The 18,180-nt window shown below is 40.7% G+C and overlaps 1 protein-coding gene and 1 long non-coding RNA gene across 3 annotated transcripts in view; one reads left to right on the forward strand and one right to left on the reverse strand.

The window, feature by feature from the left end:
- Nucleotides 1–18,180, forward strand: part of LOC309664555 — a 402,660-nt gene that overhangs the window by 229,387 nt on the left and 155,093 nt on the right. The gene's annotated exons all lie outside the window — the stretch shown is intronic.
- The window catches only part of HSD17B3 (hydroxysteroid 17-beta dehydrogenase 3), an 86,809-nt gene that overhangs the window by 61,843 nt on the left and 6,786 nt on the right, over nucleotides 1–18,180 (reverse strand). Inside the window, exons 1-2 of one of the 2 annotated variants that reach the window (XM_082469889.1) lie at nucleotides 1,772–5,106; nucleotides 206–355 (exon numbers count right to left, since the gene is read on the reverse strand). The exons of the other annotated variant lie outside the window; for it this stretch is intronic. The gene's annotated coding sequence lies outside the window, so the exon portion shown is untranslated. Of the gene's footprint in view, nucleotides 1–205; nucleotides 356–1,771; nucleotides 5,107–18,180 lie in introns of those variants that run through there. 2 annotated transcript variants of the gene reach the window in all.

Raw genomic sequence — 18,180 nt, forward strand, 5'->3', positions numbered from 1 at the left:
GTAAAAATTAGCTCCCTGAGAGTAGATTTCTTGAAAGTGGCAAGGTTTAGAAAACCTGAGAGAAAAATAGAAACAAAACAAATTATCCTGGGCTTGGGGGTTATGGATGGTGGAGCTGGGTGCTGTGTATTCAGCCAGTGTTGAACCAGAACTCTTTGTCCAGTGAATCAGTTTTTCCTGTCAAAGCTGAACTTGTCAAACAGACCTTCAAAGAGTTCGAGGATCCCAAGAGTCCCAGGAAACATGTGCCCACTCTTCCTTCTTTGTTTCAAAGCCCCTCTTCCACTGTTGTCTGTGGCTACATTTTCTTGTCTATGGGGCAGGATGCAGCTTGGGAGGCTCAGGCAGCTGAAGGCTGGAATCAGAAGAGACATTCCTGACCCCACACACCCACTGTTCCTTCCCCTTCTTTAGGTGTCAGAACTCTGGGGGACCAAATCCTGGGCTAGCGTTTCTGGCCTTGCCTAAAACCCTCTGTGTCGTTCAAACAAACAATAACCATTGTTGTGTAAGTGACATAAGTCAAGCCAGAAACATGCAACCCAGAGAAGTATATTTTATGTTTTGATTTCTTCTTTCCTTTTGTCAAAAACTTGTTCCCATCCCTGCCAGGGCAGATATAAAGTGCTCTTAGTGTGGAGTGGAAAGGGGCCATTCTGCTTGATGGCACTTTAGCCTGGTGCCTGTTCTGGATGCCCCCTGGTTACAAAGACTCCTCCCCATGGGAAAGCAGTGTGGGTCGGCCCAGGCTTGCACAAACGAGGTGCTCCAGCTCCCACGCTGGCTCCCAGATCAGCCAGAAAATTTTCAGCCAGGGCCAGATCTCCTTAGCACAGAGCGACTGGACTGCAGATTTGATAAGACCTCACTGCATCACACAGTGCATAGAGCCCTGTGTCTGAGGTTGAGGCAAGGCTGAATTGAAGGAATACTTTTTGACTAGTAGAAATCACATGTACTATTGAACAGATTATGAAATTGGTATCATTTGTGACATCATCTTTTCCCAGGCTGGGAAAGTTAGTTATTTAAAATTTCTCCCTTTCCTTTATGTTGTAGATAGAAGTGGTCACCAAATCCAACATTACAAACAACCCCTCTGAGTGATTCCTTTCCTTTCCATGCCCTGCCATCTCCAAGCACCACCCATCATCTGGGATGCAGCTGGGAGGAAGGTGAGCACGGGCTCTGGAGAAAGACATTCCAGATGTACATGCTGGCTTTGTCGTGTGACTTGGACAAGCTAAACTTTCTGTCCCTCAAGTTATTATTATAAAATGGGATTGAAAATACTTCTTACTTTGCAGGGCTATTGTGAAGATTAAATGAAATAACATTTATAAAATGCAGATAAGTGCAGATAAGGGGAGACCTTCAAGATGGCAGAGGAGTAAGATGTGGAGCTTACCTTCCTCTTCACAAATACATCAAAAATACATCTACATGTGGAACAACTCCTACAGAAAACCTACTGAACACTGGCAGAAAACCTCAGACTTCCCAAAAGGCAAGAAAATCCCCACGTACCTGGGTAGGGCAAAAGAAAAAAGAAAAAGCAGAGACAAAAGAATAGGGACAGGATTTGCACCTCTGGGAGGGAGCTGTGAAGGAGGAAAAGTTTCCACACACTAGGAAGCCCCTTCACTGGTGGGGACGAGGAGGTGGGTGGGGGGAGAAGCTTCGGAGCCATGGAGGAGAGCGCAGCAACAGGGGTGCAGAGGGAAAAGCAGAGAGATTCCCGCACAGAGGATCGGTGCCGACCAGCACTCACCAGCCCGAGAGGCTTGTCTGCTCACCCACCGGGACAGGTTGGGGCTGGGAGCTGAGGCTCAGGCTTCGGAGGTCAGATCCCAGGGAGAGGACTGGGGTTGGCTGAGTGAACACAGCCTGAAGGGGGCTAGTGCGCCACAGCTAGCTGGGAGGGAGTCTGGGAAAAATTCTGGACCTGCCGGAGAGGAAAGAGACCATTGTCTCGGGGTGCGCAAAGAGAGGGGATTCCTACTCCGTGTGCCCACAGATGGCAGAGTACCGCCTAAGCGAGCTCCAGAGACAGGTGCAACCTGTGGCTATCATCTCGGACCATAGAGAAGGACATGGACAGCTAACACTGTTGTTGCTGCCACCAAGAATGCTGTGTGCAAGCGCAAGTCACTACCCACACCCCCCTGGGAGCCTGTGCAGCCCGTCACTAACAGAGTCCCGTGATCCAGGGACAACTTCCCCAGGAGAACACTCGGTGCACCTCAGGCTGTTGCAATGTCATGCTGGCCTCTGCTGCCACAGGCTCCCCCTCATTCCAATTGTGACTACCATACCCCTCCCTCTCCCCGGCCTGAGTGAGCAAAAGAGCCCTAATCAGCCGCTGTTTTAACCCCCTCCTGTCTGGGTGGGGAAGAGATGCCTGGGGGGTGGCCTACATGCAGAGGTGAGGCCCAAACCAAAGTGGAACCCCAGGAGCTGTGCAAACAAAGAAGAGAAAGGGAAAATTCTCCGTGTAGCCTCGGGAGCAGTGGATTAAATCCTCACAATCAACTTGATAAACCCTGCATCTATGGAATACCTGAAGAGATAACAGATGTTCCCAAAATTGAGGCAGTGGACTTTGGGAGCAACTGCAGACTTGCGGTTTGCTTTCAGTGTCTGATATATTTTTTGTTTTATGTTTATCTTAGTTTAGTTTTTAGTGCTTCTTATCATTGGTGGATTTGTTTATTGGTATGGTTACTATCTTCCCTTTTTAAAATTTTTATTATTATTATTATTATTTCCATTTTTCTCTTTTTGTGAGTGTGTGTGTTTCTTACTGTGATTTTGTCTGTTTAGGTTTGCTTTTACCATTTGCCCTAGGGTCCTGTCTGTTTGGGGTTTTTTTCTTTGTTTAGTTTTTGTTGTTGTTATTTTTGTTTTTCTTTTTATGAGCGTGTGTGTATGTTTCTTTGTGTGATTTTGTCTGTTTAGTTTTGCTTTTACTATTTATTTTGGGGTCCTATCTGTTCTTTTTTTTTTTTTCTTTTCTTCCGAGCCGTGTGGCTGGCAAGGCCTTGGTGCTGCAGCCATGTGTCAGGCCTGCGCCTCTGAGGTGGGAGAGCTGAGTCCAGGACATTGGACCACCAGAAACCTCAGAGCCCCACGTAATATCACTCGGTGAGAGCTCTCCCAGAGATGTCCGTCTCAACACTAACACCCAGATCCACACAACGGCCAGCAAGCTCCCGTGCTGGATGTCCCATGCCAAACAACTGGCAAGACAGGAACACAACCCCACCCATTAGCAGAGAGGCTGCCTAAAGCCATACTAAGTTCACAGACACCCAAAAACACACCACCGGACTCAGCCCTGCCCACCAACAGGACACAAAACAGCCCCCCACCCACCAGAACACAGGCACCAGTCCCCTCCACCAGAAAGCCTACACAAGCCACTGAACCAGCTTCAACCACTGTGAGCAGACACCATAAATAACGGGAACAACGAAGCTGCAGCCTGTGAAAAGGAGACCCCAAACACAATAAGTAAAACAACATGAGAAGACAGAGAAATATTCAGCAGATAAAGGAGCAAGGTAAAAACCCACCAGACCAAACAAATGAAGAGGAAAGAGGCAGTCTACCTGAAAAAGAATTCAGAGTAATGATAGTAAAGATGATCCAAATCTCAGAAATAGAATGGAGAAAATACAAGAAATGTTTAACAAGGACCTAGAAGAACTAAAGAGCAAACAAACAATGATGAGCAACACAATAAATGAAATTAAAAATGCAATAGAAGGAATCAGTAGCAGAATAACTGAGGCAGGAGAACAGATAAGTGACCTGGAAGATAAAATAGTGGAAATAACTACCAGAGAGCAGAATAAAGAAAAAAGAAAGAAAAGAATTGAGGACAGTCTCAGGGACCTCTGGGACAACATTAAATGTACCAACATTCTAATTATAGGGGTCCCAGAAGAAGAAGAGAAAGAGAAAGGGTCTGAGAAAATATTTGAATAGATTATAGTCAAAAACTTCTCTAACATGGGAAAGGAAATAACCACCCGAGTCCAGGAAGCACAGAGAGTCCCATACAGGATAAATCCAAGGAGAAACATGCCAAGACACATATTACTCAAACTATCAAAAATTAAATAAAAAGAAAAAATATTAAAAGCAGCAAGGGAAAAGCAACAAACAACATACAAGGGAATCCCCATAAAGTTAACAGCTGATCTTTCAGCAGAAACTCTGCAAGTCTCCTCTATTTACAATAGCCAGGACATGGAAGCAACCTAAGTGTCCATTGACAGATGAATGGATAAAGAAGATGTGACACATATATACAATGGAATATTACTTAGCCATAAAAAGGAACAAAATTGAGTTATTTGTAGTGAGGTGGATGGACCTAAAGTCTGTCATACAAAGTGAAGTAAGTCAGAAAGAGAAAAACAAATACTGTATGCTAACACATATATATAGAATCTAAAAAAAAAAAATTCTGAAGAACCTAGAGACAGGACGAATAATGACGTAGAAGTAGAGAATGGACTTGAGGACATGGGGAGGGGGAAGGATAAGCTTGGACAAAGTGAGAAAGTGGCATGGACTTATATATACTACCAAATGTGAAATAGATAGCTAGTGGGAAGCAGTCGCATAACACAAGGAGATCAGCTCGGTGCTTTGTGACCACCTAGAGGGGTGGGTTAGGGAGGCGGGGAGGGAGATGCAAGAGGGAGGAGATATGGGGATATATATATGTACAGCTGATTCAATTTGTTATAAAGCAGAAACTAACACACCATTGTAAAGCAATTATACTCCAATAAAGATGTTAACAACAACAACAACAACAAAACTCTGCAAGCCAAAAGGGAGTGGGAGGACATACTTAAAGTGATGAAAGGGAATAACCTACAACCAAGATTACTCTACCAAGCAAGGATCTCAATCAGATTTCACAGAGAAATTAAAACCTTTACAGACAAGCAAAAGTTAAGAGAATTCACCACCACCAAACCAGCTTTACAACAAATGTTAAAGGACCTTCTCTAGGCAGGAAACACAAGAGAAGGAAAAGACCTACAAAAACAAACCCAAAACAATTAAGAAAATGGTAATAGGAACATACATTTTTTTTTTAAACATCTTTAATGAAGTATAATTGCCTTACAATGGTGTGTTAGCTTCTGCTTTATAACAAAGTGAATCAGTTATACATATACAATATGTTCCCATTTCTCTTCCCTCTTGCATCTCCCTCCCTCCCACCCTCCCCATCCCACCCCTCTAGGTGGTCACAAAGCACCGAGCTGATCTCCCTGTGCTATGCGGCTGCTTCCCACTAGTTATCTATTTTACATTTGGTAGTGTATATATGTCCATGACACTCTCTTACTCTGTCACATCTCACCCCACCCCCTCCCCATATCCTCAAGTCCATTCTCTAGAAGGTCTGTGTCTTTACTTCCGTCTTGCCACTAGGTTTTTCATGGCCTTTTTTTTTTTCCTTAGATTCCATATATATGTGTTAGCATACTGTATTTGTTTTTCTCTTTCTGACTTACTTCACTCTGTATGACAGACTCTAACTCCATCCACCTCATTACAAATACCTCCATTTCATTTCTTTTTATGGCTGAGTAATATTCCATTGTATATATGTGCCACATCTTCTTTATCCATTCATCTGTCGATGGACATTTAGGTTGCTTCCATGTCCTGGCTATTGTAAATAGAGCTGCAATGAACATTTTGGTACATGACTCTTTTTGAATTATGGTTTTCTCAGGATATATGCCCAGTAGTGGGATTGCTGGGTCGTATGGTAGTTCTATTTGTAGTTTTTTAAGGAACCTCCATACTGTTCTCCATAGTGGCTGTATCAATTTACATTCCCACCAACAGTGCAAGAGTGTTCCCTTTCCTCCACACCCTCTCCAGCATTTATTGTTTCTAGATTTTTTGATGATGGCCATTCTGACCGGTGTGAGATGATATCTCATTGTAGTTTTGATTTGCATTTCTCTAAAGATTAATGACGTTGAGCATTCTTTCATGTGTCTGTAGGCCATCTGTATATCTTCTTTGGAGAAATGTCTATTTAGGTCTTCTGCCCATTTTTGGATTGGGTTGTTCGTTTTTTTGTTATTGAGCTGCATGAGCTGCTTGTAAATTTAGGAGATTAATCCTTTGTCAGTTGCTTCATTTGCAAATATTTTCTCCCATTCTGAGGGTTGTCTTTTGGTCTTGTTTATGGTTTCCTTTGCTGTGCAAAAGCTTTTAAGTTTCATTAGGTCCCATTTGTTTATTTGTGTTCTTATTTCCATTTCTCTGGGAGCTGGGTCAAAAAGAATCTTGCTGTGATGTATGTCATAGAGTGTTCTGCCTATGTTTTCCTCTAAGAGTTTGATAGTGTCTGCCCTTACACTTAGGTCTTTCATCCATGTTGAGTTTATTTTTGTGCATGGTGTCAGGGAGTGTTCTAATTGCATACTTTTACATGTACCTGTCCAATTTTCCCAGCACCACTTATTGAAGAGGCTGTCTTTTCTCCACTGTATATGCTTGCCTCCTTTATCAAAGATAAGGTGACCATATGTGTGTGGGTTTATCTCTGGGCTTTCTATCCTGTTCCATTGATCTATATTTCTCTTTTTGTGCCAGTACCAAACTGTCTTGATTACTGAAGCTTTGTAATATAGTCTGAAGTCAGGGAGCCTGATTCCCCCAGATCCATTTTTCGTTCTCAAGATTGCTTTGGCTATTCGGGGTCTTTTGTGTTTCCATACAAATTGTGAAACTTTTTGTTCTAGTTCTGAGAAAAATGCCAGTGGTAGTTTGATAGGGATTGCATTGAATCTGTAGATTGCTTTGGGTAGTAGACTCATTTTCACAATGTTGATTCTTCCAATCCAGGAACATGGTATATCTCTCCATCTATTTGTATCATCTTTAATTTCTTTCATCAGTGTCTTATAATTTTCTGCATACAGGTCTTTTGTCTCCTTAGGTAGGTTTATTCCTAGATATTTTATTCTTTTTGTTGCAATGGTAAACGGGAGTGTTTTCTTAATTTCACTTTCAGATTTTTCGTCATTAGTGTATAGAAATGCAAGAGATTTCTGTGCATTAATTTTGTATACTGCTACTTTACCAAATTCATTGATTAGCTCTAGTAGTTTTCTGGTAGCATCTTTAGGATTCTCTATGTATAGTATCATGTCATCTGCAAACAGTGACAGCTTTACTTCTTCTTTTCCGATTTGGATTCCTTTTATTTCTTTGTCTTCTCTGATTGCTGTGGCTAACACTTCCAAAACTATGTTGAATAATAGTGGTGAGAGTGGGCAACCTTGTCTTGTTCCTGATCTTAGTGGAAATGGTTTCAGTTTTTCACCATTGAGGATGATGTTGGCTGTGGGTTTGTCATATATGGCCTTTATTATGTTGAGGAAAGTTCCCTCTATGCCTACTTTCTGCAGGGCTTTTATCATAAATGGGTGTTGAATTTTGTCGAAAGCTTTCTCTGCATCTATTGAGATGATCATATGGTTTTTCTCCTTCAATTTGTTAATATGGTGTATCACGTTGATTGTTTTGTGTATATTGAAGAATCCTTGCATTCCTGGAATAAACCCCACTTGATCATGGTGTATGATCCTTTTAATGTGCTGTTGGATTCTGTTTGCTAGTATTTTATTGAGGATTTTTGCATCTATGTTCATCAGTGATATTGGCCTGTAGTTTTCTTTCTTTGTGACATCTTTGTCTGGTTTTGGTATCAGGGTGATGGTGGCCTCGTAGAATGAGTTGGGGAGTGTTCCTCCCTCTGCAATATTTTGGAAGAGTGTGAGAAGGATAGGTGTTAGCTCTTCTCTAAATGTTTGATAGAATTCACCTGTGAAGCCATCTGGTCCTGGGCTTTTGTTTGTTGGAAGGTTTTTAATCACAGTTTCAATTTCAGTGCTTGTGATTGGTCTGTTCATATTTTCTATTTCTTCCTGGTTCAGTCTCAACAGGTTGTGCATTTCTAAGAATCTGTCCATTTCTTCCAGGTTGTCCATTTTATTGGCACAGAGTTGCTTGTAGTAATCTCTCATGATCGTTTCTATGTCTGCAGTGTCAGTGGTTACTTCTCCTTTTTCATTTCTAATTCTATTGATTTGAGTCTTCTCCCTTTTTCTCTTGATGAGTCTGGCTAATGGTTTATCAATTTTGTTTATCTTCTCAAAGAACCAGCTTTTACTTTCATTGATTTTTGCTATTGTTTCCTTCATTTCTTTTTCATTTATTTCTGACCTAATGTTTATGATTTCTTTCCTTCTGCTGGCTTTGGGGTTTTTTTGTTCTTCTTTCTCTAATTGCTTTAGGTGCAAGATTAGGTTGTTTATTCGAGATGTTTCCTGTTTCTTGAGGTAGGCTTGTATTGCTATAAACTTCCCTCTTAGCACTGCTTTTGCTGCGTCCCATAGGTTTTGGGTCATCGTGTCTCCGTTGTCATTTGTTTCTAGGTATTTTTTGATTTCCCCTTTGATTTCTTCAGTGATCACTTCGTTATTAAGTAATGTATTCTGTAGCCTCCATGTGTTTGTATTTTTTACAGATCTTTTCCTGTAATTGATATCTAGTCTCATAGCGTTGTGGTCAGAAAAGATACTTGATACGATTTCAATTTTCTAAAATTTACCAAGGCTTGATTTGTGACGCAAGATATGATCTATCCTGCAGAATGGTCCATGAGCACTTGAGAAAAATGTGTATTCTGTTGTTTTTGGGTGGAATGTCCTATAAATATCAATTAAGTCCATATTGTTTAATGTATCATTTAAAGCTTGTGTTTCCTTATTTATTTTCATTTTGGATGATCTGTCCATTTGTGAAAGTGGGGTGTTAAAGTCCCCTACTATGATTGTGTTGCTGTCGATTTCCCCTTTTATGGCTGTTAGTATTTGCCTTATGTATTGAGGTGCTCCTATGTTGGGTGCATAAATATTTACATTTGTTATACCTTCCTCTTGGATCGATCCCTTGATCATTATATAGTGTCCTTCTTTGTCTCTTGTAATAGTCTTTATTTTAAAGTCTATTTTGTCTGATATGAGAATTGCTACTCCAGCTTTCTTTTGATTTCCATTTGCATGGAATATCTTTTTCCATCCCCTCACTTTCAGTCTGTATGTGTCTCTAAGTCTGAAGTGGGTCTCTTGTAGACAGCATATATATGGGTCTTGTTTTTGTATCCATTCAGCCAGCCTGTGTCTTTTGGTGGGAGCATTTAGTCCATTTACATTCAAGGTAATTATCGATATGTATGTTCCTATTCCCATTTTCTTAAATGTTTTGGGTTTGTTATTGTAGGTGTTTTCCTTCTCTTGTGTTTCTTGCCTAGAGAAGTTCCTTTAGCATTTGTTGTAAAGCTGGTTTGGTGGTGCTGAACTCTCTCAGCTTTTGCTTGTCTGTAAAGGTTTTAAATTCTCCATCACATCTGAATGAGATCCTTGCTGGGTAGAGTAATCTTGGTTGTAGGTTTTTCTCCTTCATCACTTTAAGTATATCCTGCCACTCCCTTCTGGCTTGCAGAGTTTCTGCTGAAAGATCAGCTGTTAACCTTATGGGGATTCCCTTGTGTGTTATTTGTCGTTTTTCCCTTGCTGCCTTTAATATGTTTTCCTTATATTTAATTTTTGACAGTTTGATTAATATGTGTATTGGCGTGTTTCTCCTTGGGTTTATCCTGTATGGGACTCTCTGTGCTTCCACGACTTGATTAACTATTTCCTTTCCCATATTAGGGAAGTTTACAACTATAATCTCTTCAAATATTTTCTCAGTCCCTTTCTTTTTCTCTTCTTCTTCTGGGACCCCTATAATTCGAATGTTGGTGCGTTTAATGTTGTCCCAGAGGTCTCTGAGACTGTCCTCAGTTCTTTTCATTCTTTTTTCTTTATCCTGCTCTGCAGTAGTTATTTCCACTATTTTATCTTCCAGGTCACTTATCCTTTCTTCTGCCTCAGTTATTCTGCTATTGATCCCATCTAGAGTATTTTTAATTTCATTTATTGTGTTTTTCATCATTGCTTGGTTCCTCTTTAGTTCTTCTACGTCCTTGTTAAATGTTTCTTGCATTTTGTCTATTCTATTTCCAAGATTTTGGATCATCCTTACTATCATTATTCTGAATTCTTTTTCAGGTAGACTACCTATTTCCTCTTCATTTGTTAAGTCTGGTGTGTTTTGACCCTGCTCCTTCATCTGCTGTGTGTTTTTCTGTGTTCTCATTTTGCTTATCTATCTTACTGTGTTTGGGGTCTCCTTTTCACAGGCTGCAGGTTCGTAGTTCCCTTTGTTTTTGGTATCTGTCCCCAGTGGCTAAGGTTGGTTCAGTGGGTTGTGTAGGCTTCATGGTGGAGGGAACTAGTGCCTGAGTTCTGGTGGATGAGGCTGGATCATGTCTTTCTGGTGGGCACGTCCACGTCTGGTGGTGTATTTTGGGGTGTCTGTGGCCTTATTATGATTTTAGGCAGCCTCTCTGCTAATGGATGGGGCTGTGTTCCTGTCTTGCTAGTTGTTTGGCATAGGGTGTCCAGCACTGTAGCTTGCTGGTCATTGAGTGAAGCTGGGTTTTGATGTTGAGATGGAGATCTCTGAGAGATTTTTGCCATTTGGTATTACGTGGAGCTGGGAGGTCTCTTGTGGACCAGTGTCCTGAAGTTGGCTCTCTCACCTCAGAGGCACGGCCCTGATGCCTTGCTGGAGCACCAAGAGCCTTTCGTCCACAAGGCTCAGAGTAAAAGGGAGAAAAAATAGAAAGAAAGAAAGAAAGAGGCTATAATATAGTGAAGTAAAATAAAGCTATTATAAAGCAGAGCTATACAGACAAAATCTCACCCAGAAGCATATACATATACACTCACAAAAAAAGGAACAGGGGAAAAATTAATATATCCTGCTCTGAAAGTCCACCTCCTGAATTTGGGATGATTCGTTGTCTATTCAGGTATTCAACAGATGCAGGCACATCAAGTTGTTTGTGGAGTTTTGATCCGCTGCTTCTGAGGCTGCTGGGAGACATTTCCCCTTCTCTTCTCTGTTCGCACAGCTCCCGGGGTTGAGCTTTGGATTTGGATCTGCCTCTGCGTGTAGGTCGCCTGAGGGCGTCTATTCCCCACCCAGACAGGACGGGGTTAAAGGAGCAGCTGCTTCGGGGGCTGTGGCTCACTCAGGCCGCGAGGAGGGAGGGGTACAGAGGAGGCGGGGCGAGCCTGCGGTGGCAGAGGCCGGCTTGACGTTGCAGCAGCCTGAGGCGCGCTGTGCGTTCTCCCAGGGAAGTTGTCCCCGGATCACGGGACCCTGGCAGTGGCGGGCTGCACAGGCTCCTGGGAGGGGCGGTATGGAGAGTGACCTGTGCTCACCCACAGGCTTCTTGATGGCGGCAGCAGCAGCCCCAGCGTCTCACACCCGTCTCTGGGGTCCGCGCTGATCGCCGCGGCTCGCGCCCGTCTCTGGAGCTCGTTTAGGCGGCGCTCTGAATCCCCTCTCCTCGCGCACCAGGAAACAAAGAGGGAAGAAAAAGTCTCTTGCCTCTTCAGCAGCTGCAGACTTTTTCCCGGACTCCCTCCCGGCTAGCTGTGGTGCACTAACCCCTTCAGGCTGTGTTTACGCTGACAACCCCAGTCCTCTCCCTGCGATCTGACCGAAGCCCGAGCCTCAGCTCCCAGCCCCGCCTGCCCCGGTGGGTGAGCAGACAAGCCTCGTGGGCTGGAGAGTGCTGGTCGGCACTGATCCTCCGTGCGGAAATCTCTCCGCTTTGCCCTCCGCACCCCTGTGGCTGCGCTCTCCTCCTTGGCTCCGAAGCTTCCCCCCTCTGCCACCCGCAGTCTCCACCCGCAAAGGGGCTTACTAGTGAGTGGAAATCTTTCCTCCTTCACAGCTCCCTCCCACTGGTGCAGGTGCCGTCCCTATTCTTTTGTCTCTGTTATTTCTTTTTTCTTTTGCCCTACCCAAGTATGGGGGGAGTTTCTTGCCTTTTGGGAGGTCTGACGTTTTCTGCCAGCGTTCAGTGGGTGTTCTGTAGGAGCAGTTCCACGTGTAGATGTATTTCTACTGTATCTGTGGGGAGGAAGGTGATCTCCGCATCTTACTCTTCCGCCATCTTCTCTCCAAGAACGGAACATACATATTGATAACTGATAAATGTAAATGGATTAAATGCTCCAACTTAAAGACACAGACTGGCTGAATGAATACAAAAACAAGACCCATATATATGCTGTCTACAAGAGAACCACTTCAGACCTAGGGATACATACAGACTGAAAGTGAGGAGATGGAAAAAGATATTCCATGCAAATGGAAATCAAAGGAAACTTGGAGTAGCAATAGTCATATCAGACAAAATAGACTTGAAAATAAAGACTGTTACAAGAGATTAAGAAGGACACTACATAATGATCAAGGGATCAATCCAAGAAGAAAATATAACAATTGTAAATATTTATGCACCCAACATAGGAGCACCTCAATACATAAGGCAAATGCTAACAGCCATAAAAGGGGAAATCGACAGTAACACAATCATAGTAGGGGACTTTAACACCCCACTTTCACCAATGGACAGATCATCCAAAATGAAAATAAATAAGGAAACACAAGCTTTAAATGACACATTAGACCAGATGGACTTAATTGATACTTATAGGACATTCCATCCAAAAACAACAGAATACACTTTCTTCTAAAGTGCACATGGAACATTCTCCAGGATAGATCATATCTTGGGTCACATATCACGCCTTGGTAAATTTAAGAAAATTGAAATTGTATCAAGTATCTTTTCCAAACACAATGCTATGAGACTACATATCAATTACAGGAAAACAACTGTACAAAACACAAACACATGGAGGCTAAAAAAAACGCTATTAAATAACCAAAAGATCACTGAAGAAATCAAAGAGGCTATCAAAAAATACCTAGAAACAAATGACAATGAAAACCCGACGACCCAAAACCTATGGGATGCAGCAAAAGGAGTTCTAAGAAGGAAGGTTATAAAAATACAATCCTACCTCAAGAAACAATAAAAATCTCAAATAGTCAACCTAACCTTACAGCTAAAGCAACTAGAGAAAGAAGAACAAAACAAACTCAAAGGTAGCAGAACAAGTCATAATTATCAGATGAGAAATAAATGATAAAGAAGTGAAGGACACAATAGCAAAGATCAATAACACTAAAAGCTGGTTCTTTGAGAAGATAAACAAATTTGATAAACCATTAGCCAGACTTATGAAGAAAAAAGGGAAAAGACTCAAATCAACAGAATTAGAAATGAAAAAGGAGAAGCAACAACTGACACAGCAGAAATACAAAGGATCATGAGAGACTACTACAAGCAACTATATGCCAACAAAATAGACAACCTGGAAGAAATGGACAAATTCTTAGAACAGTACAACCTTCCAGGACTGAACCAGGAAGAAATAGAAAAGATAAACAGACCAATCACAAGCACTGAAATTGAAACTGTGATTAAAAATCTTCCAACAAACAAAAGCCCAGGACCAGATGGCTTCACAGGTGAATTCTATCAAACATTTAGAGAAAAGCTAACACCTGTCCTTCTCAAACTCTTCCAAAATATAGCAGAGGGAGGAACACTCCCCAACTCATTCTAAGAGGCCACCATCACCCAATACCAAAACCAGACAAAGATGTCACAAAAAAAGAAAACTACAGGCCAATATCACAGATGAACATAGATGCAAAAATCCTCAACAAAATACTAGCAAACAGATTCCAACAGCACATTAAAAGGATCATACAAATGATCAATTTGGGTTTATCCCAGGAATGCAAGGATTCTTCGATATATGCAAAACAATCAATGTGATACACCATATTAACAAACTGAAGGATAAAAACCATATGATAATCTCAACAGATGCAGAAAAAGCTTTCAACAAAGTTCAACACCCATTTATGATAAAAACTCTCCAAAAAGTGGGCATAGAGGGAACCTACCTCAGCATAATAAAAGCCATATATGACAAACCCACATCCAACATCATTCTCAATGGTGAAAAACTGAAAGCATTTGCTCTAAGACCAGGAACAAGAAAAGGTTGCCCACTCTCACCACTATTATTCAACATAGTTTTGGCAGTTTTAGCCACAGCAATCAGAGAAGAAAAAGAAATAAAAGGAATCCAAATCAGAAAAGAAGAAGTAAAACTGTCACTATTTGCAGATGACATGATACTATACATAGAGAATCCTAAACAAAGCTATCAATGAATTTGTTAAAGTAGCAGGATACAAAATTAATGCACAGAAATCTTTTGCATTCATATACACTAACAGCAAAAAATCTGAAAGAGAAATTAAGGAAACACTCCCGTTTACCATTGAAACAAAAAGAATAAAATACCTAGGAATAAACCGACCTAAGGAGACAAAAGACTTGTATGCAGAAAACTATAAGACACTGATGAAAGAAATTAAATATGATACCAACAGATGGAGAGATACACCATGTTCTTGGATTGGAAGATTCAACATTGTGAAAATGACTGTACTACCCAAAGCAATCTACAGATTCAATGCAATCCCTATCATACTACCACTGGCATTTTTTACAGAACTAGAACAAAAAAATTCACAATTTGTATGGAAACAAAAAGGACCCCAAATAGCGAAAGCAATCTTGAGAAAGAAAAATGGAGCTGGAGGAATCAGGCTCCCTGACTTCAGACTATACTGCAAAGCTACAGTAATCAAGATGATAAGGTACTGGCACAAAAACAGAAACATAGATCAATGGAACAGGATAGAAATCCCAGAGATAAACCCACACACATATGGTAACCTTATTTTTGACAAAGGAGGCAAGAATATACAATGAAGAAAAGACAGCCTCTTCAATAAGTAGTGCTGGGAAAACTGGACAGCTACATGTAAAAGAATGAAATTAGAACACTTCCTAACATCATACACAAAAATAAACTAAAAATGGATAAAAGACCTAAATATAAGGCTATCAAACTCTTAGAGGAAAACAAAGGAAGAACACTCAATGACATAAATCACAGTAAGATCCTTTTTGACCCACCTCCTAGAGAAATGGAAATAAAAACAAAAATAAACCAGTGTGACCTAAAGAAACTTAAAAGCTTTTGCACAGCAAAGGAAACCATAAACAAGACCAAAAGACAACCCTCAGAATGGGAGAAAATATTTGCAAATGAAGCAACTGACAAAGGATTAATCTCCAAAATACACTAGCAGCTCATGCAGCTCAATATCAAAAAACAAACAACCCAATCCAAAAATGGGCAGAAGACTTAAATAGACATTTCTCCAAAGAAGATATACAGATTGCCAACAAACACATGAAAGGATGCTCAACATCATTAATCATTACAGAAATGAAAATCAAAACCCCACTGAGGTATAACCTCACACCGGTCAGAATGGCCATCATCAAAAAATCTACCAATAAATGCTGGAGAGGGTATGGAGAAAAAGGAACCCTCCTGCACTGTTGGTGGCAATGTAAATTGATACAGGCACTATGGACAACAGTATGGAGGTTCCTTAAAAAAATAAAAATAGAACTACCATACGACCCAGCAATCCCACTGCTGGGCATATACCCTGAGAAAACCATAATTCAAAAAGAGACATATATCACAATGTTCATTGCAGCACTATTTACGATAGCCAGGACATGGAAGCAACCTAAGTGTCCATCAACAGATGAATGGATGAAGAAGATGTTGCACATGTATAAAATGGAATATTACTCAGTCATAAAAGGAAATGAAATTGTGTTATTTGTAGTGAGGTGGATGGACCTAGAGTCTGTCATACAGAGTGAAGTAAGTCAGAAAGAGAAAAACAAATACTGTATGCTAACACATATATATGGAATCTAAGAAAAAAAAAAAAAAGGTCTGGTTTGATAGTGTCTGGCCTTACATTTAGGTCTCTAATCCATTTTGAGTTTATTTTTGTGTATGGTGTTAGGGAGTGTTCTAATTTCATACTTTTACATGCACCTGTCCAGTTTTCCCAGCACCACTTATTGAAGAGGCTGTCTTTTCTCCACTGTATATGCTTGCCTCCTTTATCAAAGATCAGGTGACCATATGTGCATGGGTTTATCTCTGGGCTTTCTATCCTGTTCCATTGATCTATATTTCTCTTTTTGTGCCAGTACCAAACTGTCTTGATTACTGAAGCTTTGTAATATAGTCTGAAGTCAGGGAGCCTGATTCCCCCAGATCCATTTTTCGTTCTCAAGATTGCTTTGGCTATTCGGGGTCTTTTGTGTTTCCATACAAATTGTGAAATTTTTTGTTCTAGTTCTGTGAAAAATGCCAGTGGTAGTATGATAGGGATTGCATTGAATCTGTAGATTGCTTTGGGTAGTAGACTCATTTTCACAATGTTGATTCTTCCAATCCAAGAACATGGTATATCTCTCCATCTATTTGTATCATCTTTAATTTCTTTCATCACTGTCTTATGATTTTCTGCATACAGCTCTTTTGTCTCCTTAGGTAGGTTTATTCCTAGACATTTTATTCTTTTTGTTGCAATGGTAAACGGGAGTGTTTTCTTAATTTCACTTTCAGATTTTTCATCATTAGTGTATAGGAATGCAAGAGATTTCTGTGCATTAATTTTGTATACTGCTACTTTACCAAATTCATTGATTAGCTCTAGTAGTTTTCTGGTAGCATCTTTAGGATTCTCTATGTATAGTATCATGTCATCTGCAAACAGTGACAGCTTTACTTCTTCTTTTCCGATTTGGAGTCCTTTGATTTCTTTTTCTTCTCTGATTGCTGTGGCTAACACTTCCAAAACTATGTTGAACAATAGTGGTGAGAGTGGGCAACCTGGTCTTGCTCCTGATCTTAGTGGAAATGGTTTCAGTTTTTCACCATTGAGGATGATGTTGGCTGTGGGTTTGTCATATATGGCCTTTATTATGTTGAGGAAAGTTCCCTCTATGCCTACTTTCTGCAGGGCTTTTATCATAAATGGGTGTTGAATTTTGTCGAAAGCTTTCTCTGCATCTATTGAGATGATCATATGGTTTTTCTCCTTCAATTTGTTAATATGGTGTATCACGTTGATTGTTTTGTGTATATTGAAGAATCCTTGCATTCCTGGAATAAACCCCACTTGATCATGGTGTATGATCCTTTTAATGTTCTGTTGGATTCTGTTTGCTAGTATTTTGTTGAGGGCTGTTGCATCGATGTTCATCAGTGATATTGGCCTGTAGTTTTCTTTCTTTGTGACATCTTTGTCTGCTTTTGGTATCAGGGTGATGGTGGCCTCATAGAATGAGTTTGGGAGTGTTCCTCCCTCTGCAATATTTTGGAAGAGTTTGAGAAGGATAGGTGTTAGCTCTTCTCTAAATGTTTGATAGAATTCGCCTGTGAAGCCATCTGGTCCTGGGCTTTTGTTTGTTGGAAGATTTTTAATCACAGTTTCAATTTCAGTCCTTTTATCAGTGGATTTATCCTGTATGGGATTCTCTGTGCTTTCTGGACTTGATTAACTATTTCCTTTCCCATATTAGGGAAGTTTTCAAGTATAATCTCTTCAAATATTTTCTCAGTCCCTTTCTTTTTCTCTTCTTCTTCTGGGACGCCTATAATTCAAATGTTGGTGCGTTTAATGTTGTCCCAGAGGTCTCTGAGACTGTCCTCAGTTCTTTTCATTCTTTTTTCTTTATTCTGCTCTGCAGTAGTTATTTCCACTATTTTATCTTCCAGGTCACTTACCCGTTCTTCTGCCTCAGTTATTCTGCTATTGATCCCATCTAGAGTATTTTTAATTTCATTTATTGTGTTTTTCATTGTTGCTTGGTTCCTCTTTAGTTCTTCTACGTCCTTGTTAAATGTTTCTTGCATTTTGTCTATTCTATTTCCAAGATTTTGGATCATCCTTACTATCATTATTCTGAATTCTTTTTCAGGTAGACTGCCTATTTCCTCTTCATTTCTTAGGTCTGGTGTGTTTTGACCCTGCCCCTTCATCTGCTGTGTGTTTTTCTGTGTTCTCATTTTGCTTATCTTACTGTGTTTGGGGTCTCCTTTTCACAGGCTGCAGGTTCATAGTTCCCGTTCTTTTTGGTATCTGTCCCCAGTGGCTAAGGTTGGTTCAGTGGGTTGTGTAGGCTTC

This window comes from Balaenoptera physalus, assembly GCF_965194825.1.
Source record: "Balaenoptera physalus genome assembly, chromosome: 7".
NCBI lineage: Eukaryota > Metazoa > Chordata > Mammalia > Artiodactyla > Balaenopteridae > Balaenoptera > Balaenoptera physalus.